The sequence below is a fragment of the Onychostruthus taczanowskii genome, unplaced genomic scaffold (assembly GCF_017590055.1).
Source record: "Onychostruthus taczanowskii isolate IOZ18803 unplaced genomic scaffold, ASM1759005v1 scaffold2, whole genome shotgun sequence".
NCBI classification, from domain to species: domain Eukaryota; kingdom Metazoa; phylum Chordata; class Aves; order Passeriformes; family Passeridae; genus Onychostruthus; species Onychostruthus taczanowskii.
In genome coordinates this window covers 26,449,000-26,471,516 of record NW_024499239.1, presented here as the reverse complement: position 1 = coordinate 26,471,516, position 22,517 = coordinate 26,449,000, and the positions used below count along the sequence as shown (strand labels likewise).

At 37.2% G+C, this 22,517-nt stretch overlaps 1 protein-coding gene across 1 annotated transcript in view; it reads left to right on the top strand.

Annotated features, from left to right (window-relative positions):
* The window catches only part of CTNNA2 (catenin alpha 2), a 363,424-nt gene that overhangs the window by 264,861 nt on the left and 76,046 nt on the right, over window positions 1–22,517 (top strand). The gene's annotated exons all lie outside the window — the stretch shown is intronic.

Here is a 22,517-nt window from a genome sequence, read left to right as displayed (position 1 = left end):
CTTCTTGACACAGCCAGATTTCCATCTGGCACCTCCAGGAGAGGCAGGAAAGGTTATATACTGGCTGAAATATTAGAGGTGTTGTTCCAGGAGTTTAGGTCAACTTTATGCCGGTGATCACCCCGGAAATGTTTGGATGATGGGCAGAGGAACATGCTGTGTTTTATTAGCTCATTAAAGTAATTGAGCATGTTAGAAATGGTGCTTCCAGCAGTTTGTCAAAAGACATGAGCAACAAGAGCTAAATTTCAGTTCAGCTTCACTAACAGTGAGCTGAATGGCTATGAAGTAAAAAGCCAAATCAGTGCTTCACAATCTGGTCCTGGCCAATGGCTGCTCTAGACTTAATTATTTGTCAGTTTGAACTGAAATAGGGAAAGGACCTACAGAGAAGGCACAGCCTTAAGAACATATATGGTGTTGAAAGGTCTGTACTTCATATATATATTTATAGTACCATCTCTTTCTGAAGAGACACACAGTAAAGCCAACAAGTGATAATTACAAGTCTCCAGGGATGATATTGAAATAGCTTTATTCTTCCATGAGGAGTAAAAACTGAAATGATTGAAACCTTGGATACTTCATGAAATGGACATCTAATAAAATGATGATAATGTTAATTTTGGTTTGCCCTTCAACAGGCCAAGAACTATGAAAAGTGCTTGTGTTTTTAAAGACAAATGTAACTCAGTGATTTGTTCCATAACACTGTATGGCATTTTTCTGCAGTAGCAGGGTTTTGAAGGCTTTGTAGCCCCTTCGCAACATATTTTCTTGTCACACAATGTGCTGTTTAGCAAAGGGAAATGCAATTAGGGAGCTACTGATTTGACAGATAACTGAACTATACCTCTGAATGTCTTGTGTATAAACACAACTCTTCCTAATTCTGTAGAGCCTGAGCTGAGGCAAAGACTGAGGGTTCCTTGGTTAATATTGACTAAATCTGGATAGTTCCCTGATAAAATAAGTGTCTGGATATGTTTTTACAGTGGGTGTGTGTTTTCAAATGTTCTGGAGCATCTCATTCTTGCCATGTACCAAACATGGAGTCAAGATACCTTATTCTGCCCTGGAAATCAGGTGTTTGCTATAGTACTTAACTTGTAGGTGCCTAAAGGAAGGTCTTGGTGGTCTGAAATTTCTGTGCAATGCTGAATCCAGTAAGGTCTATTGCTGCTGTCTGCAAGAGGATCACAGGGCTGTCAGCAACCTTCCCTGTGTATATGCAAAGATTCATTGCTGCCTCCTTGTGACTGGAGCTGTGGCAATGAAAAAGAAAATAGCTAGTAGGTGTAGAAAAAGAGGAAAAAAAAACCCCAAACAAATGGAAAACCCCTCCACAATGTTTGTTCATAGTTATATTATAGTGGCAGTGGAGTTGTAGGCTTATATGCATGAACATATGTGGGGTTAGTGTTATAGCAGTCACATCCTCCACAGATTTGCAGAAAAGTGTTGCAATGACAGGTCTAATAGCATTATTAAAAAAGTTTAAAATAGCTAAGTTGATGTTTTAAAAATATCGTAAGAAGTAATGCCATAAAAGGCGGAAAAATACCTTTTAGAGGTGTAGTTAAAAAAAAAAAAAAAGCCAAAAACTCCCTGCCAGAAAAACCCACAACTTTAATGGGAAAAAGAAATAACTATAATGCTGTTAAACTGTCAGAGGGAGAATTTAGGTTTATTCTTAGGAGGAAATTCTTTACTGTGAGCATGGTGAGATCCTGATGCCCCCAGAAAAGCTGCCCCATCCCTAGAAGTGCCCAAGGCCAGGTTGGACAGGGCTTGGAGCAACCTGGGCTAGTGGAAGGTGTCCCTGCCCCGGCAGGGGTGGCACTGGGTGACACTTTAAATTCCCTTCCAACCCAGGGCATTCTATGATTCTATGAAATCAAACAAAAAAGCACAGTTTCAATTATTTAGTCTCGGTTTTACAAGCCTAACATAACATTAGATTAGTATTTTAGACCAAACTGGAGGTTGGTTAATGATTTTTGACATGTGGTTAGCTTGCTCCCCACCAAAAATCAACAACGTTGGTATCAGGCTAATACCTAATATTTTTATTCCATTTAGTTGTTCCAGACTATCAGAAGCAGATTCTTAATTAAATCCTATATGTCTGTGACAGCTGCTACTGGCTGTGGGTGCATTCTTACTTTTTTCCAAGGATGGGTTCTTTTGAGTGAATCTTGCCCTATTAAGTAGTAAGAACTATTTCTGGTTCAGGTAAAAATCATCTTGAAGAAATTAATTTCTAGTGCAAGTGAAATTTTTAACCCTAAATTTCAAGTTCATCAGTCTGAAGAAGCAAATACGTATTTGGAATATATTTATGTCCATTTCATACTAGATTTGTCACTTCAAATAGTTTCATCATTTTTACTTACTGATGCACAATGGAATCTTAGCAGATGGACTTCTCTGGTTTTGTGGGTTAAGTATCTTGCAAATAGTAAAGTGTGGTTTAAAGATGAGCCATAATCAAGTGACTATGAAATGTAAGATACTTTCCCAGGCACAGGGCCAGAATTGCTTGCTAAGATATGCAAACACAGCTCTGCTGAAATGCGTGGAGTTGCACTTGCTCATGGTAGGGGAATTTGGCACTGCCAGTTCAATACTGTGAAAAGTCTGTAGTATTAATCATTAGTTTTGAAATCTGAATCTGAATTTTTTGGATGTCCTACCAAGCTCAATAGACAGCCTGTCAAAAGGTCAGGAAAAAATAATACATGTTTTAATATTTCTGTTCATGAAATCTGCATTTTTCCATCCTGAGGGGAAAAAAATTGCACTTCTTGATATTTGTTGAATACAAATGGCAGAATTTTCTCTGCATAGCCAATACATTTCTAAATATATATTTTGTCATCTTGAGCCTTAAGGAGGTTAAGTTTCTTTTACAGACCATATTGCAGAATATTTAAATCTTCTCTCAAAAGCCATTTTCATTATATAATATTTTCCCTTCCCTACCTCTTACCATAACACTAATAACAACAAAGATGGATTGTCGTTTTTCAAGACATTCACTGACAGCTAGATTTATCTATGGGTTTTGTTGGAAACACAGAGTGAGGTGTCACTTAACTATAATGTAAATCATACAAAATAAATCAAATTTTCAGACAGATTCCGGGGGTAAATAATAATAATATAATAAAACAGAATTTAGATGGTACCACTCCAGGCTTGGATGGGTAACTTTTCCTTGCAATGTTTTTTCACAGCTATCTCTCAATTTTTTTTCTGCTTTCTGAAACTGAGGTTAGAGAAATGATGGTGCCTTTCCAGGTCATGATCTGTACCTCACGCATCCCTTTATGTTTTTAAAGAAATTATCTCCAGGGACTGAAAGTAAATGCCTGAGTTGTAATGCCAACTTCAGATGTGACTTTGGGAAGTCATTTAACTTTTCTACCCAAGCACCTTCATTAGAAGCATAAGGTTAATGACAGATAATTCTAATACCTACCACACAAAGGCACCTGACTGAAACATCAGCTCAGATTTATTCAATGCATCTATCAAAGCACTATAAGGAGGCTAATTAATTAATTTTCATTGTTGTGTTTACTAGAGGTTCTTTGGTTTAACTGTTGGTTCCCTGGACTGTTTCTTGAAAAATTAAATTATTAAATCTAATAGGTTTTCCTGGTTGATGAATTTCAGCATCCAGTAAACTCTTAAGAGCCATGGTAGCAGGCTGTTCAGTTGGAATTCAAATTATAGTGGGTTGGGTCAGACTTTCCATTCTCAAAAGGATAAGTCCAAGAGATTTCTGCTAGTTGTTTCAGTTTGGGGAGTTTTAATGCTTTTATGGAAATACTTCACCATTTTGGTGGTCATTGCACATTTACAAGAGTTAAACTCAGTTTCATTCTTCTTATTTCCAACAAAACCTGAATGAAGGGGTGTTTTCTTGTTCAGTATGAACTGATGAAGCACCACATTTAAAGCACATAAAAATCAACTTTTCAAGAGTCCCTTACTACTTTTGCATTAATTGATTTTTATGAAGAATTTTGTGGAGTCCATATGGATCTGTCTGTTTCACCTCATACAAAATTAAAAGATTTCTGGAGACAGGACAAATAATCAAAGTTGCTTTGTAAGAACACCTGGCCAGTGGAAGAACTGAGTGAGGGAATGGTCTGTGGTGATTTAAAGTGGATATAGTGAAAGCCCATCAATAGTATCATGAGGCTGGTAATTTGTAGCAGAAGAAATCTAACGGAATCACTCTGGTTTTGGTTTATTATGTCTCTGTCCATTAAATTTGCAGGAGCCTTTATTAATTTTCTCCATGTAATTGTCACTTTGAAGAGATAATTCTAACACCTACCACACAAAGGTGGTAATGGGGTTACTTTGGGGCAGGTAGGGGCTTGGGGTTTTTTAATTTTACAAAAAAAAAAAAAAAAAAAAAAAAAAAAAAAAAAAAAAAAAATCTTTGGGGGAGGGGGGGGGGTGGGGGTTTTTTATTATAAAAAAAAAAAAAAAAAAAAAAAAAAAAAAAAAAAAAAAAAAAAGAAAATAATTTGAACTTCTTTATGAGACACAGTTTGGGTTATCTTTCATTTTCTAAGAACTATATTATTTGGAGCTTCCTAATTCAGACTGATTGGAATCTTTCCCATCATAAATGTGGAAACAAAACAATCAGCTGGGCGTGCTCAGTGACCCTTCTTAGCTCATTTGGCAATGAGAGAAAAGGGGCAAAATTGTGAAAGAAGATTTTACTCTGGTGGTCGACAATGGATTTAATCTCAATTTACATCATCACTAACAGAACTAATATCCAAACCAGTATTTTTTCTTTCCAGAAAGAACTCTCAGAAAACCACAAAGAGTATTTGCTTCATAAGAAATGCAGAACTAGACTTTCTCCTAGGGAAAGTGAAGATCATCTGTGTGACTCTGCAATGCACCTGAGGTCGATGCAGTGCTGGGAGTTCACATGTGGCACTGCAGCTTCTTCCAGGTGGCACTGGTGGCCTTCATAGGGAATAGGTGACAGTGTTTTCTTTGTGCTTTTGTAAATATTGTATAAATTCATGAACTGACAGACTTTAATTTAAGACAGACAGAACCCAGAGGAAGACACCTAAGCAAAAAAATTGGCTCATTTATTTCTGCAACTTCAATTCAAGGAACAAAGACTGTTCCTGCTGATATTTTCAGACATACTTGACATGTTCTATTCTTTTTTTTGTTTAAGTGCACACTGTTGCTTCATCAGAGTACACACCTAGCTGTTTGCTTCTGATGACGGAGAAAAAGTGTCAATATTCTGCATCCAACTTGCATCCTGAAAAATCTGTACATCTTACAGACTGATCAGCTTTTACTCTGCTTTTTTTTTTTAGCTGACATTTAAGCTAGTTAAGAAGTACTGTTTAGGAGGTGGTAATCCTTGCTTCTGATCAAGGAGTGTTAAGAAGGTCATAGATTAGTTTAATTCAAGCTCTTCATCCAAGTTGAGAGATTTTATTTGAAATTAAAGCTGTGAGCTACCTTTGTGTCCTAGTGTTTCATCTGCTCCAGTTTAATTTCCGTCCCAGACCTTTCCTCCCTGTGTGTGCAGCAGATGTTCCTAATTCCTAGCAAACATCAGGAGTGTACTGATGTAGCTAAAGCCACAAGTCCACTTCTTTGTAGTGAGACATTGAGAAGTTTGGACTCTCTGAGTAAAGGTCCTGAGTGCCTTCTGCAACCAGATCTTATGTGTTTGTCCTTCTTGGAGGGGTAAATGTTTTGAGGTGAAATGAACTCCAATTCTTTCAGGATTAAACTTTCTGGCAATGCAGTGTCATGGGTGAACTCTTTATCTGCTTTTTGTACTGACTTTAACCACTGAGTATTGGTATTCCACTGGGATCCATGCCAATTTCATCTTCTGGTGTCTCAATTAATGCTGAAATGGAATCAAAGTGCCTTAGACAATGCGAGACACAGAAACAGCTGCTGCTTTGTGACTTTTAGAGCCTCTGGTGTTCCTGTCTCTGAAGAAAGTAGGTTATTTAAGGAGGTAAATACTCAGTGTCTGCATGGTCAAGACTGGTTTTGTCCAAAAGCCAGCGCTGCTTTCAGGCTGGGAGGGTCCATCCCCAAGGCTTGGCAAGGGAACAGTTGCAGAGCCTGTGCTCTGTAAACTGCATTGCTGACACAGAAATAGGGGGAAAATTAAACAATTGGACATGGAGAACTTGGCTACAGCAGATGCTGATCCCTCAACACCTGCCCTAGGCAGATTTCCAATGAAACCAAGGAATCCGGGATGGCTGGAAAGGGGAGGAGCTTCCTTATCTCATGGCTCCTTTGGCAATATAACTCTGTCCCAAAATTTCTTCCTACCTATCAACACCTGAGTAAGCAATCACACCAGGGGCAGTGAGACTATTGCCATTCTCTTGAGTAATCCTTTTCTATTCATTTGTCCCTTTTTCCTTAGGTTGCTGCACTCTTACATTTCACAGCAACACCAAAAGGGTTGAAGGATAATTTTATTTGTTCACACGTATTTCTGTAATGTAACTAAGAATCAAATGTCACATGAAGTTAGCAACTTGTGGGTAATCATGACGGGTTTCTTCCTTCCCAGGAGAGTACAAGATTAAAAATTAAATTTGAAAAATACTAACTGGGAAATTGCTGCAGAATCCCTCATGCCAACTTGAAAGCATTTTTAACTTTGGGACTGTAAACGTAATACCAGTGCTGGGCTGGTTCTGTTATCTGGTTTCCTAGAGATCATCATTCATTAACAAAGGATTTATCGCGTGGTTTTACACATTGGAAAAAAAATGCAGGAGTATTTCCTATCAACAAAAGTGTAATGCAGCCACTTCTTCACATTTTGTTTGTAATCCTTTCACATATTTATGTGCTCTCTATTACTTATTTTCATGAGAAATACCTGGTTATCTCCTTGCAGTGAAACTTACTCATAATAATTTCCCAGTATTTTCCAGTTACCTCATTTTTTTTAATAATTAACTTTTAAGCATGCTTATTTTAGGCCTCTTTAAAAGAAATAAAATCAAATTACTTCCTTTGTAATCACCAATATTTAAAAAATATTTTTCTAGTGAATAACACCCTCTGAGCAGGCAACTCACTTCAGTTTGATCATGCTCTGTGCTGTGTGATTCATATTTTCCCAAAATAACAGGACTCCTACAAACTCTAGTATCCCTTTCTGCCTACTATCCCTTACAATCCAATCACAGCACAGTCTCTGTGATTTATAACTTGTTAATAGTACAATCAAGAGCACTTGGTACTTTTGTTAATGAACTGATTGCATAAGTTAAGGATTTACCTCCACCAAACCAGTTGTTTGAATTTGTAACCTTAGTACACCATGGTGCAGTACAGCACCTGGCATGTTGGATGTTCAGAAAGGATGTTTTCTATACAGCCCCACCTGATTACCCTCATTCTTTACTTTTTACTCTCATATCCTATTTAGTACAGTGTTTTATTTGTGCTCTGACCAACCAGAACTGATGTTTGTCTCTCGTGCTTCTTTAAAATGGGTACCTGAATGTGTTTTCTAAAACCTGTGTGTTGGATAAATTTTTGCTACTGAAGACAGGTTAACATTTTATTACTCTGTAAAAAGTTTAGCATCTTGGCCTTTGTTCTGTGATTTATTAGCAGGGTTATATTTCAATCATTAAATATTAGCACTGTGCTTTTACGTGAGCATCTTACACTGTAAGAGCTTAATTAAATAGACTGTCTTAGAGCACAAAGTGTAAGAGAAATATTGGGAATGGTGGGCAATGAAAGGATGAAATACAGGAATCTACACTGTTTTTCCAAAGTCACAACAAAATAGGAAATTAAACAAACAGCTCTAATTACTGTAAAGAAAGGGAATTTGTCATTAAAAATTGAGCCATTTCAGGGCAGAAATGAAGGGGGAGAACTAAGAAAGTTCAGTAAAAGCTGTAAGTACTTCTGAGGAAAGTGAAAAAAAATCATTTACAAGGAAATAGTGAGTCAGAAATATTGGAGAACATTCAGACCTGCTCAAAAATGAGTAGATATCCAGAGAAAATACATTTCAAAGATATGAGCACGGAACAGCATGTATAATGATGGAGTTTTGAACTGATGCAGAAGAAGAAATTGTAATCCTTTATCTAGGAATGATCTTGAACAAAAGTTACAGCAGTTTTGATTTTAAAAGATTTTGCAAGCAAAATACACATGTCAAATATTCAAATGCAGACCACTGAGTAATAACATTAATTTGTTAATTTATTAATCCAGAACAAAATATGCATCTAAATCCCAGTATCAAGGGACTCTGGAATTGCACTGGAGTGTCTCTGTTGCTTCAGCTGATGTAATGTGTGGGTCAAAGTGGATTTTATCCTGGCTTTTCCCCTCTATCCCATTAGCTGGATTCTAGCAAGCATTGTGGTTATGATAAACCAGTCATAGGTATATCCCACATTGCTTCTTTTTTGTGTTTTCCTAGAATCCCAGGTGTTTTCAGGAATAAAATGCACTTTTTTGTCATTTTGAATTGGTTCAGTAACGACTGTTTTTGTGTTTTGACACCGATAGTCTCAGCCTTGAATGGCCTGTGCAGCTCTAAACTACTTTTCTGTCAAAGCAGATCCTCAAGATAAGCAGTAGAGTCAGATAAACCATGTCTTTGTTTCCCCCAGGACAGTTGTTATTTGGACAAAATATTCATCTCTTGCTGGAAGCTTTTGCTACAGAATTGCATGAGGGAAATTTTAGGAGAAATTAGGATGGTGATATGAATGGACACAGAGCAGGCTGTGAGAAATAGTGATCTGGGAGAGCTGCTGGAGTAAGAGTGGGTTGTAGGGTGAATTTTCAGTGCATTTATTCATATTTCCTTGTAATCCTGCTGCTGAATGTCAAGCACATATGGGGCTAGATTTTTTTTCTCTCTCTTTTTTTTTTTTTTTTTTCCCTTATTGACTACCCATGGATTCAAGAAGAAAATTCATCATGTCATGTAGATATGGATCGAGAAAGAAAGTATTCTTAGGCAGAATTATCCCAGGTGAAAAGTTGAACTCAGTTATGAAGGAGAAGACGTGTTGGAAAGCCTCATGAAATAAAGAGCAGCAAGCTCATTTAGAAAATATCTAGATATTACTGAGTAAAATACCATAAGCCTAATAACAAACCTCCCTAATGCTTAATTTTTTTGCTTTAACTTAATTAAATTTTCAAAGATAAAACCAAGGACCTGACTATTCTGTTAGAATAACATTATGGCAAGTCTGTGGATCAGGCTTCACTAGACAATCTTTTATGAAATATTGATGGTAATAAAGGAGGACTGACTCCATCACTTAGCCTGAAAAAATCATTGGTTTCACTGCTTTATTTCCAGCCTTGGCCTTCTGAAAATCAAATAAAACAATTAAGTGGATTTTCTTCAAAGTCCCAGAAAGTTTTTCCTATGGCCTCAGAGCAGGCAGCAGCAACTTCAGCCTGAGGACAACTTCTTAAGGAACTTTTAAGTAGCCTTAAAAAGGATTTTAGCATGAAAGTGTAATCTCAACATTAAGTTTAGTTTAACAGTACACAGGTTATAAAACTCCTGTTTTGATGATCCTGAAGTGCTTCCAAGACTTCAAAAGTTGAGGAAAAGTGGTTCTGTAAGCCTTAATCTCTTTACAATATGTTATGCTTGAAAACGCACAAGATAGAGAAGGGAGGAACAGTCCAGATTTTATCAACACCTGCACTTCCTGCAGTCAAAAGTTTTGTAGGATCCAGGTCTTGCTTCTGAAGGATGAGCAACCGAAAGGCTGCTGCCATCACCCTAATGATGGGGTCATTTTATCTGGGTGACAGAGTCAAGTCACTGCTTTGCAGTGGGAACCTTTTATCACAGAGCCAGAAAGGGAGGCGTTGCTGTCTCCTCGTAGTCTGTAATTTCATACTGCTGCCCTTTGGGGCACCAATCAATGGACTCCAGTTTTTCTTTTAGTTGTAATGAAATAAGGACAGTTTTTGACTGTAGATATGCAGAATGTGCAGCACATCAGCTGTTACCTTCCCAAAACACAGTCTGTACTGTTCAGAGCTTCAGGGGATTTGGAAATATCAAGATTTGGATTTATCATAGCCAAGGAAACAGGTAAGAGCAGCCATAAGGTCTGAAACCTCTGTTTGTGACATGACTGAAAGTGCCATGGATACTTTTTTGTTACAGGAATTGTTCTTGCTGCAATGTCAGAAGGAACATGAAGGCACTCAGCAGTGTGTATTAACAGTAGAACAAAGACATTTTTAAATAGGAGAAGGGGAAATGAGAAAGAAGCAATAACAAATGATACATTATTTGACTCAGTCCTCACAGGGATTATTGTTCTTTTTGGGATGCTAATACAGTTGTAGAGTTTATGCAGGAAGGAAAATCACTGAGGCTTTGTGGGAGCCCTCTCAGGTAATAACAGTGTCAAAGGACATCCCTTTGAACAAAAGTATTTGGTGATTTTTTTGGTTTACATTCTAAAATTGAATGTAGGTAGGAATAGCTGCTACTGACCACAGTTCTTGCAATATTGTGTAACATTAAACCTCAAATCCTGCATGGTATTGCAGCTAATCACTGAGTTACCCTAACACCCACTGGTTTAAAGAAGTAAAACACTTAAATAACACAAATAGGAAGCTGCAACACTTCACATTCCCAGTCTATGCAAGAGAAAGCAAGAGCAGATGAAATTTTCTACCTTGGCTTGCACACAAATATCTCAGTATTCCTCTAGTCTTCGTCCATTTCAATGGATACTGGTAAATAAATAAATAGGATGAACAGATCACTGGCAGCATTGTACAAAAGGTTCTACATCAATGTAAGTATTAATGACACTCATTTCTGACAGGTGATTTTCAAAAGCCTAATAGATAAAAGCTTTAAGACCATAAATCATTAATTTAATCTGATTATTTCCAGTCAGTTCTTTATTTACTGTCTGCTCAATTAAAAATTGAAGTTAATGAATCTTTCAAATGCACTATAATATGCTAGTATTCATTATTTCCCCCTTCCACCCCAGGTAAAAATGTATCTTTTTTTTCTCCTCTCCATCCCTTTTTGCATTTAGAGAGGCAGTCCTGAGTCACACCATATATTTTCATTTCTGAAAGTCACTGATAGCAGTTTTCCCATCTGAAATGTGTACAGAGAATGAGATGGCAAAAAGCCAGGCAGCACCAGGAGCTCTGGACAGCAAATGTGCAAGCACAGTTTTACCTTGGTCTTACCTTACAGCTTTCTGTCTTTGCCTTTTGCTGCTGAAGTTGCCTTCTTTCTCATCCATATCATGTCCATCAATCGTCTTTTATTTTAGTTTTATTTCTAATAAAACTCAGAATTCTTCTGAGGAACTTGCATTTTTGTCCCCATTTTTGGAATTTCCTGATTTGCAAATGAATGAGGTGTTACCCAAACATACCCAAAATTGGTAGCAATCATCAGAATGATTCATCATTTTTATGCATCACAGTTTGAAATACAAAAAAAATCCTTCCCCAGTGTTTTTGCTGAGTCCAATCCTATTCTTTGTTGTTACCTGCCTTCATAAGTCTTTTCTCTTGTAGAGAATTATTTCCAACAACTTCAAAGCAGAATGGCAATTTTTATTCCTTCCTTTTTTGTAATGCTTGACACAAATGACTTTGGCATTTTTCACGCTGTAGGTGAACGTGTAAAACAAAGTGCTTGGTTGGGGTAAAATGATAAATCTTCCTCCATCCTCACAGACACAATGTCAGTGTCCATCAACCAGGGGGAAATCCAGGGCTTGACTGAATTTAGAACTACAACAGCTCTGGTTCTTTTTGGGTGATGCTTCTTGCCTCAAAGACTTTTAGTGCTCAAGAGCACCAAATGTCTGTCCTGTACCAGTTTTGGCGGTTTGGAGTGTTTTCTTCTGGGTTTTTTTGTTGGATTTTTTTGGGGTTTTTTTTTTTTAACTCAGAATGTTTTTGTTAATTTAATCATTAATACGATCTCCACTTTGTAGGCAATATCCTATTAGTGAACCTGTAGCAGATGGAGAAAAAGGATCTGATCATTGTGATTTCTATCAGTGGTTCATCAGTGAGATTTGCAGACTCCTTGTTCCAATTTCTGCATTTTATCCATAATATCTTTTGACTTTTGGTTAACTTGTTGTTTGCATATCACTTAAAATAATAGACTAGATAAAAGTGAGCAAAAAACTTTGAGCATTTAGGAACCATTAGGTGCAGCCTACTCTTTACTATTATTTAAGCCAGTGAAAGTAAACATAGTAGACTTCCAGGATTAATTTTAAATAGCTAGAACCTTGCTAACATACAAGACAAAATTAATTTTGCCCAAATTTAACCTTTTAGATGGCTATTGTCTGTACCCTCTGGGACAGCACAGTAAGGAGATGGACTTTTAGAAGGCATTTATTGTCAGCCCAAAGTAGAGGAATCAGGCAAAATATGTGGGATGCATTGACTGAAGATCCCTTTCTCCCCTGTGCATCTTTGTAGGGATCTGCCCTCTTTGCAGCTCTCCCTTGGATGCTTTCTGATACTTAAGATCAGAAAGCTGTTAGAAAGCATCCAGGGGAAGAGCTGTGGAGATGGAGAAGGATCTGGAAGAGAAGCTGGATGAGGAACAGGTGATATCACTTGGTCTGCTGTGTCTGGAGGAGATGGCTCAGACCTCATCAGGGTCACAGAGATTTCTGCTCTCTGTGACAGGGACAGGACCCAAGGGAAAGGCTGGAGCTGGGTCAGGGGGATTTAGGTTGGATGTCAGGGAAAGGTTCTGCCCCCAGAGGGTGCTGGCACTGCCCAGGCTCCCCAGGGCATGGGCACAGCCCCGAGCCCACCAGAGCTCCAGGAGAGTTTGGACACCACTCCCAAGGATGCTCAGGGTGGGGTTGTTGGGGTGTCTGTGCAGACACAGGGTTCAGGTTTGATGATCCTTGTGTGTCACTTCCAGCTCTGGATGTGATTCTATGGATCCTAGACAATTAGGAGCAAAAAATGTCATTCAGAGAGGCCATGATGTGTTGCATATGGCAAAACCTCTGGAATGACCAAAATCATATCTGTGTCAAAAGCTTTACCCACAGAAAAATGCTGCTCTTTCCTGTTGTATGCTTCTAAATCTGCCTTCAGTTTCTTGCAGAGGGGATGTTGTGTTCTTGTAATTACCTTCTGGTGAGAGCTTGAAATGCTTCATTTACATCAAAAGCTTCCCTTGTAATAACACCATCATATCAAGTCTCTTTGCAAGTGAGACAACCAGTGGCACGTGTGTCTTAGGGGAGCATCAGCATTTCCCACCTCATGCAGACTGAAGATATGTTTCCCTGATACTTTCTTTTAAGCTGCAGCAAAAGAATATCCTGGAGCCACTGCCCATGGTCAGTTGGATCTTAACCTGCTCGAGTTGCCCAAGCTTATTTTAGTTTGCAGTGTCTGTCAAAGATGCTCCTGTTTCCATCTTGTGTGCGTGGAAGCTCTCTTGGCATGTAACTGTAACACAACAGATGGGACATGCTGCATCTTGGCTGACCTCTACTTTCAGCATTTAAATAGCTAAACTGATTTTATTACCATAAAATAAACTTCTAAGAACTTCTTATGCTCTAGACCAAGCTAACAAGTGCCAGCTGCAACCCTGCGATGGGAATAGCTGAGAGGGCAGTTTTCATAGAGGTTTTGTGGGATTGGATGAGATTTCCATTGATTTTAGTGAGAACCAGAGGGATGAAATGCCTGGAAAACTTAGATTTTTCTTCCAACCAAGATGAGGAAGTGAAAACAATGTTGTTAGGAGCACACATGGATTTTATTAGGAGAGATTCCAAAGTCATATTCATGATTTTCACTGTCATTGGAAAGAGACTGAGGACAAGCAGGGCTTGGAACACTGGCACCTGAAAAGTGGTGCTGAAGAAATGGTCAGCACACGTCATCTCAATCTGCCATTTCAAGATGATTTTCTCTTTGGTCTCACTGTTCTGTTGTTTTCAGCTCCTGATGCCCATTTCTTTGGGATTTACCTTCCTTTTTAGGCTGATGGTAAGATCATTACCTACCAGCTCTAAATCTTTAACTGGCCAGGTTTTATTTTCTAACAGAGAATTCTGGGGGGAACTCAGATACTCCACTGCAAAACTCAGGGATGCAATCCCCTCCAGAAAAATAAACACTAGAAGTTTATATATCTAGTGAAATGTAAAAGACAGGAGTTACTAAAAAGCAGTTAAAAAAATACCCTTGGCTTCTGAGGGAGGGATAAAGGTATCATTAACATTTACTTACCCTTTTTCAACAGTTTTTTTTCTTTAGAGATGATTATTATTACACCTTTACACGTCCTAGATTCATTTTTCATACATGAATTTAGGCTCCATCCTTTTGGCTCCTGTCCCATTTGTTGGGTGGGAGTGTGAATGCACTCAGCTAACACTGATTGGGAGTTTGAATATTAAATATAGAGATATAGAGATATAGTTATATATACAGGTATATATATAATAATTGAATCATATTTTTAAAAATGTTTGACACATTGTTTAAAAATTGAGCAGAGTACATGGAATGCTTGTATTTGAAAAAAAAAATCTGGCTGGGGTAGCACAGCAACATATTTGAATGCTTACTTCCTTTGGGCTGCTGGGAAACTCTCATGTGCTTTGTAGAAGGAACTTTTATTCTGATTTCTTCAATTAAACCATCTACAAATGTTACACACAGTTACAGATACAAGCAGATACCACGATCTGATTACAAAGAATTGGAAAACTGATTTTCCTTTGCCAGATGTAAGCACATTATTAAGTCTAGTTCTAGATGGCATCATTTTCTTTCAGTGTTTTAAAAAAAAATACAAAACAGTTTTATGCAACTAAATAATACAGATGCTTTGAATAGAAGCAGAAATCTATTTCTAAAGCTTTTTCTTCACAGGTTTTTGTACTTGTTTTCATTCTTCCTGTGTGAATTTTTCTTCAGTAATATAAGAAATAAATACAAGCTCTCGTGTGTTCTTCTTCATGTCTTGTCTGACATTTTTTATTGTAATGTGGATTTGAAAATAAAAAAAACCCAGCTATATTTGTGTGCATAAAGAAATGGAAATCTGAATCTTACAAGAGGGACTTATTTAGTCTTTATTGAGATGATTCATTGAAGGCGTGGAGGAAAGAGAAATAAAGGAAGAATATTGTGGCTTAAAACTCTACTTTTATTTCATAAGCAACTTTATTACAAAGTGAAGAATAATCTTTGTTATATAAATAATCATCTTCAAGAAGTTCTGATTAAATTTCATGTTTGTGCCTCATTCTGCAACTCTGTCATGCTTATGATAATTATCATTATTATTTTTTCATCTTGATGTCTAAGAGAGCCTTTCCTTGTGTTAGAAGACAGGGCAGAATTAAAATTTCAAACAAATAAATTTTTCTCATAGCATATATGAGATCCTGCACTTACCAGCAGAGCAGAATACTTGCTATGAAGGGGGAGGAGGCTGCCTGTAAAGGCAAACAAGACTAAAACAGCAAACAAACAAACCAAAGCATAAACAGAAGGCAATTAAAACCCTGCTTATAATAGGCTGAATGTCAGACAAACAAAGTGTGAGAAAGTAAATCATCATTCAAATTCTCTAAGTATTCAATAATTTAATTTCTAATTCCAGTCCAATTTCTAATCTGTAAAATCCAGAAAATTTCAAGCTCTACATCAAAGAGCAATTTGGAAAGTGATTCCAGAATTTTATGCCCACAATGACCACAAATATTCTAACTTTTGGTTTGAAAATCATACCAGAATGTGAGGTTATTTTTGCCTCCCAAGCACTTACCTTGGATGCATTTGTAAAACATTTCTGCAGCTTCCTCTAATGTCCTATTTCCCCAAACTTCCTGGGAACTCTTTGTGCCTCTCAGTTTCTGCTCCTCTTTTTACATGTGACTGTTCTAAGTGAAGTTTTTCAATGGTTTGTATTAACAATTCATTGTATTTTCTTAAATTATCACTATTTCTTCAACATCTTTATCTGCTCCTGTCTTGATGCTTTAGTTCTGATCTGGTTTGTTTCGGTTTTAAAACTGCTCCCGCAAATATGAACCTTACAATAGATTATCATCTGTACTTGTAACCTGTCAGGGTTGTTATAATTCCTTCTGATGGATCAGGCAATAGAATTTCTGTTTCTGCTTAATCTCTTCCCTGCTCTGCAGTTACTTGGTCTGATGGGCATCGAGGAAATCCAGGTTTCTTTGGCAGTTCCTCAGTGAGTTAAATCCAAGCCTTTTGGCCTTGTAGATATATCTGTAATTCTGAATAAAGGAGGATCCGAGAGCTCAAGCAAGAGCTGAGATAATTCAATGGAATTCTCTTATTTAACAATGCAGACATAGGATAACATCTCTTTCTAAAGGAACCCTTTACATCCCTTGTTACAGGAGTGAGCTGCATTTTAAGGAAAGATCTACTGGGAGCACATGGATAATCTAAAGGGATAGTGTTTAATAATTTGTGGACATCACTTTGTGCCTGGAAACTGTTATGATGCTGGCCTTGAAAAGAAAAGTTCCTTCCCAGAAAACTGTTTGCTGAAATGTGCACAGGCAGGATGATCATGATAAGGGTAGTAGCAGGTAGTAGTTAATATGATTTTTTTTTCCCCCCACCTCATTTTTTGGTTATGCTGTTTCAACTATTTTACAACATACTGACACGTATTTTGTCATGTCAGTGCCCTGAAAAATTTCAGGAATTCATAAAATATCTCAGAAGCTGGAGCTCTCAGGTAATTGATGATAATGGTTTGATAAATATACCTGCATTTACAGCGTGTGATTATATGGGGCTGAAAAATGGCAGGATGGTGCAGCAAAATGTCAGTTCCATGAAAAATAGGCAGAAATTTTCAATGAAAGGAGCACTGAAAAATAAGACAGCACATTAAATGTTTGGGTTGATGTTAGATGCTAACCTAAACACTAAGAAAATAGCCTTGATAATAAAGGGTAAAGCTGGCAGGTAAAATGAGTGGGTTTATTTAAAAATAACAGGGGAGCAGCTCAGAAGTTGCTGAATGAATCCATAAAACTGAACACAAAATCTCCTGACACCTCTAAACAAATGTACATTGGGAATGTTAAATACAGAAATGCATATAGTATAAAAATATAGGTTTGAATTATTCTTGAAAAACATTGGGCCTGAGAGAAGCTGCGTGAAATCTCCTATGAATGTTTTCCTGTAAGAAATACACTTTTAGGCCAACATATTTGTAAATATATGTAAATATATTTGTAAAAGTTGGCTGGATCTGGTCAATAGGAATTTACTTGATATCAATCTGACACAATTTTTGGTGATTTTTTTTTTCTTTGCAGCCACCAAACAGAAAAAAAAAATATTTAAACAGCTATATTTTTAGCACATATTTCACATAAAGATCGTATGTCTGGCACAATTTCTTTGTTTTTATTCTCCTGTTATGAAAGAATTTTCCTGAATTTGTCATATATATGTTTATAATCGATTGCAACCCTCGGCCATATATATTTTCTACTTCAATAGCAATAATGATCTGGAGGAAAAACACAGGATAAATTACTTTATTAGTAACATCTTTTGAAATTGTGTGGGAATTCTTGCATATTTTAGAAACTTGGTCATGTTTCCTGCAGTAGTGTGTAATATCAAACATAATGCCCTGACTAATTGCTCTTGGAACTATTTTACTCATCCCCCTCAGTTTTGTTTAGCTGATACATTCTTCACTTCCTTCCTTAAGCTGAAATGTGGAAATGCCAGGGTTCTTTTGTAAACAGCTGATAAACTCTGTTATAAAAACCACCAAACTGTTCTGGGTAAAAAAAAAAAATTAAAAAAAAAAAAAAAAAAGAAAATTAATTGTGAGTTTGATTAAAAACAGCCTATGGATAATAGAGAAAATAAAGTTGATCCTGGCATGTATTTATGCATACATTAGGGGGAAAATGCAATAGCAGGTTGACATGATCTTGGTTATTTCTTGATGTAAACTTTTATATATATATATATTTTTTTTTAATCATGTTCTTAGAGAACCATAGTTGGCCAGGAGTGAAGGAAATAACTTTTCATATTCAGTTTTCTGTGCTTGTCTTCCCTGTGAGGGTGGGGAGGCCCTGGATCCCTGGAAGTGTCCAAGGCCAGCTTGGATGGGGTTTGGGGTAGTGGAAATTGTCCCTGCCCTTGGCAGGGGATGATCTTTAATGTCCCTTCCAACCCAAACCATTCTGTCATTCTTTTCACCTGGAAGTCAACAGACTGAGATATGTGATCTATGATTTCAGATGGAAAGGAAATCCTGTGTTTTATGTAGGTTGAATGAATATAGATTGTCTTTTTTTTTTCTTTTTGTGCAAAAATAGGCTAGCATTATTAGAAAAAGTAGATATGTTAGAATTTCTGAACCCCGTAGCAGTTTAAAGGAGGATCATATAGTATCAGCATAAAGGATTGTGTGTAATTACTCTCTTTAAATAAATTCTGCTCACTGTTGAAGAAATACACCATTTAGCAAATGCTGACACATTTTCCTTTTTTAAGACATAAATGGTTAGATAGGATTACTTTGATTTTCAAGAACTAGAATTCCCTTGCTTTAGCACTTTTATCTGCTTTAGCCTGAGTTTTGCCAAAGAATGACTTTTATTTCAAATACCCTTTGAAGGAGGTTCAAAATTATGTGCCATTGATTGTGTTTGGGTTTGGAACAAAACCTTTGCTGATTTTCACTGAATCCCAGAGGTTTTTCTGCACAGTGTTTATGCTTTGCTACAATAGGCAGTGGGGAGAAGTGAAAAGTGCTCTGGAACCTGTCTGCATAGGTTAAAGCTGTTTGTGCACCCACAGGCAAAGCATGGAAATGGTACAAGGTGTCTAAAAATTGAGCTGTTTCTCAAGGATGGATAAAAACTAACTCTTCTTCCCACCACATTCCTAAACCATGGAGACACCACTGCTATTGGGAAGGTGAAATGGGAGAGGAGAAAGACTTTTACCTGCTGGAAAATGTCACCAGCTGTGACTCTGGTACAGAGGTTTTTTCCCTTGGCTCTCTCATTTGTGCTGTGAGAGCAGAAGCAGATTGAGACTCTGTAAATTTGGTTTCCTACAAATTGCTTTGAGCTGCTGAAGCCAGATTTTGCTGCTAAGGCAGAATGAAGAACCCAAGTGTACTTTTGGCTGCAGAAAGCATTAGTAACCTGAGGGCCTGAATAAAAATACTTTTATAGGTTTTGTTAACTGGATGAAGTTGCAGAAACATGAACACATTTTGGGCACAGAAGTGTTTACTCACTTACAGCAAGTGAGTTTCAAATTTATAGTATTATAGACAGAAGCTGAGCCTCACTTCTGGAATTGCATTGCCCTTCATGACTTCCTGACATGTGGTATTATCTTGGAAAAAATAGTGCAGCAGCAGGAAAAATATTCCAATTCTTATTGTCTCTGGTTCATCATCATGATTTTTTTGTTTTGTTTTGTTTTGTTAACAGAATAATAATGCAGATTTTGGCATCACTGCCAAGTTAAAATGCTCTCCCAGTTCAGACCAGGCAGATTATTATCCACCTTTTTACAGTGGACATGAGGTTTTAACTCATTAAAAGCAGAAAACTGCTTGATAGCAGCAGCTGGGCCATCAGTAAATATTAAGGAGAATTATTCTCCTAGTTAGTTTGAAAACAGCCTGCAGTCCAGAAAATAAACATCCTCTCTAAAATCCTCATGAGTTGTTCTCAAGTTGGATAGAATACTTATTACTGGGGTTGAGTGGGAATTCTTTTCTAATTGGCTTGTCGACTGTATAAAGGAAAGTTCTTCCCTCAGAGCAGACAAAATGAGGGAGTTTGTTTAGTTGTTTAATAAATGTTTAGTTATTTAATTAATTTAATAAATTCACTTCCTGTTCTACAGGTAAAGATTAGACAGCTTATAAAAACTTCTCAGGGAGCTGCTTGAAGCTCATGGTGTTGGCATTTGTTCTGGTTTCACCCATATTTAGGGGGTTTTATGAAAGCCTGTGGTCTCATATGCTGACTTTGGTCTGCAAAGCAGTATCATCAATCTGGGTACAGGTCTCACTGAGGAAGGATACAAGGTTGTCACATTCTGCCATTATACACTCACCTTGCATATTTTGATGTGAATATATAGAAAACTGGGCAGTAGAGACTTCAATGTCTTGAGAAAAAGAGCCATTTATTAAAGGAAAAATGGAATTTTGGTTAATACATGAGTGTACTTCTAACATGAAGAACAGCTCACTAAAGCCAATGAGTGACTCTGGAAATGGATAAAAATGCTTCAAAATACTTGAGAAGCTTTCACTAGCATATTTGGGCATCTAAATTCCAATTTGAACAGCATTTCTTAGGAGAAAGAGCTGCCACTTGAGCCCTCTCAGCAGCATATTTGGCATTTGAATGAGGACTGAAGATGGGCTTCAACTGCACTGTGTAAATCCAGGGTAAGAACATGAGTTCAGTCCTGTATGTCTAATTATACCACTGGAGATGAATGCAGTATCTGCCCTATTTCATATTTAGGATTTTTCAAACGAAGATTTATTCCTGGCTGGAATGTTTGTTTGAATGCCAGTGTTGAATGTCAGCGGGAGTGTTAAATGTTACTTTGAGTGTCAAATGCTACTTTGAGTGTCTGTAGTTTGAATTTGGGTTCCTCTAGCCCATATAGATGAAACCAGCATTTCTCAGGCTGTTGAAACACTGCAGGATTTTTTCTCCCCTGCCATAAATAATGTGAATTCAAGTAGAACATTAAGACTTTCAACTTGACCGTGTTTGCGTTTAAGCCTTTCTCTTGAAATGAGATCGAGATATTAAATTTAAATCACCTCTGTGCTCCCTTCTCAAATTGAATGTTTGTCTAAACTGGGAATAACAGAATGTGAAAATCAGCTGTTCCTCTGTGAACTTCTGAAAGAAGTAATGCTGATCTTAAATACACCAGTGTTTTCTCAGCATCAAATATCAAATGTTCAAATATCCTCAGCACAAGTCCATTTGCCTTTATTTATACTGGGTCTTGACAGCTAGGAAACAGCAATTTAGGAATTTTGACCTCAACTGAAAAACTGAAAAATCCTTTTTTTTTTTTTTTTGTTTGAAGTTTTAATATTTAAATAATCCTGAATGGCTGCATGACTACTGGTGTATGGGGTGTGATATTTTTCAAATATCACTCTTGTGTCACAGCACAATTCTGGGTGATTTTACCTCATTTCTTGATGAGTTTCTTAAGGCTGCAGTGTAATGTTAGTGAAAATAGCAGTTAATATCCTGCAGACAATTTGTCTGTCATTGCCTCAGAAAAGGTGGTTTCTCAGATGGGAGTTGCCTAGGGTAAGTTCTCTTTCTGTTGCCTCAGAAATGGAATTGATTTCTTTGACCTTACACAAATAAACATTTTCAACAGCTCTTACCCCAAAACCACTGAGCTCATTTCTCCTGTCACTCACACCAGCATAAATCAGGATTAATTCTCCTGTGGCAGGTGATCCTGTAATACAAAACACACAGAAAGAATCAATAATTTGATATATCAGAAACACATTTTTGGAGAAAGACAGAGGAAAAAGTAGGATTAAAGCTTTTAGCAGCAAGAGGTTGGAGCACCTGCTGCCTTTTGGGACCCGTCGTCACTGGGAAGGAGGAACCCCTGTTGCACAGCAGCTGTCAAGGGCTTTAAAGGGCTAAACAACATAGTAATGGAAAGAGAGTAAAGATTTGAAATACACACACACATATATATATATATATATATGGACATATATCATTAGCTTCCTGACAGTAGGAAAAAAAAGTGTATTTAAGAGCTGAAGCAAAAAATACTCACCTGAGTCTTTGGCTTATTGTTATTCTGGCTTCATTCTAATGCAGTTCCTTCCTGTTCAATATCAGTTTATAAAGGTGTGTTCACTGACCCCCAATAACTAACAAATCCCTCTGTGCAGCTAAATGAATAAATTCCAGTTTTTGGTAGTGCAAATGTATGCTGATGGCTGTTCAGAGAATACATAACACATTAACCATTGAAGAGTTGAGGGTAGTAAGAATAAAAGGATGTAGGATTGATGTATTTCTGTAATACATTACCCATTATTTCTGGTAGCAATGGTGTATACATTTTTTATATAGACTATGACGTACTCTTTGGCCAGCAAATCATGCCTTGTTCATGCCAGTGAAAGAAAAGCCTTGGTGATCAATTATCACATTTAGAAAATTCTGTTTTATTATTCATTTCAATACATGGAGTGGCACTACAGAGACACTTCTACACAGAGTGTCTTGAACATTCTGGAATACCACTGTGCAGATGGAGAAGTGAAAACACAGAAACATTTGTACTGTTGGTGGATTGATTGTGGAATTCATTTCTACCTCAGTTATTCAAAGCTACAA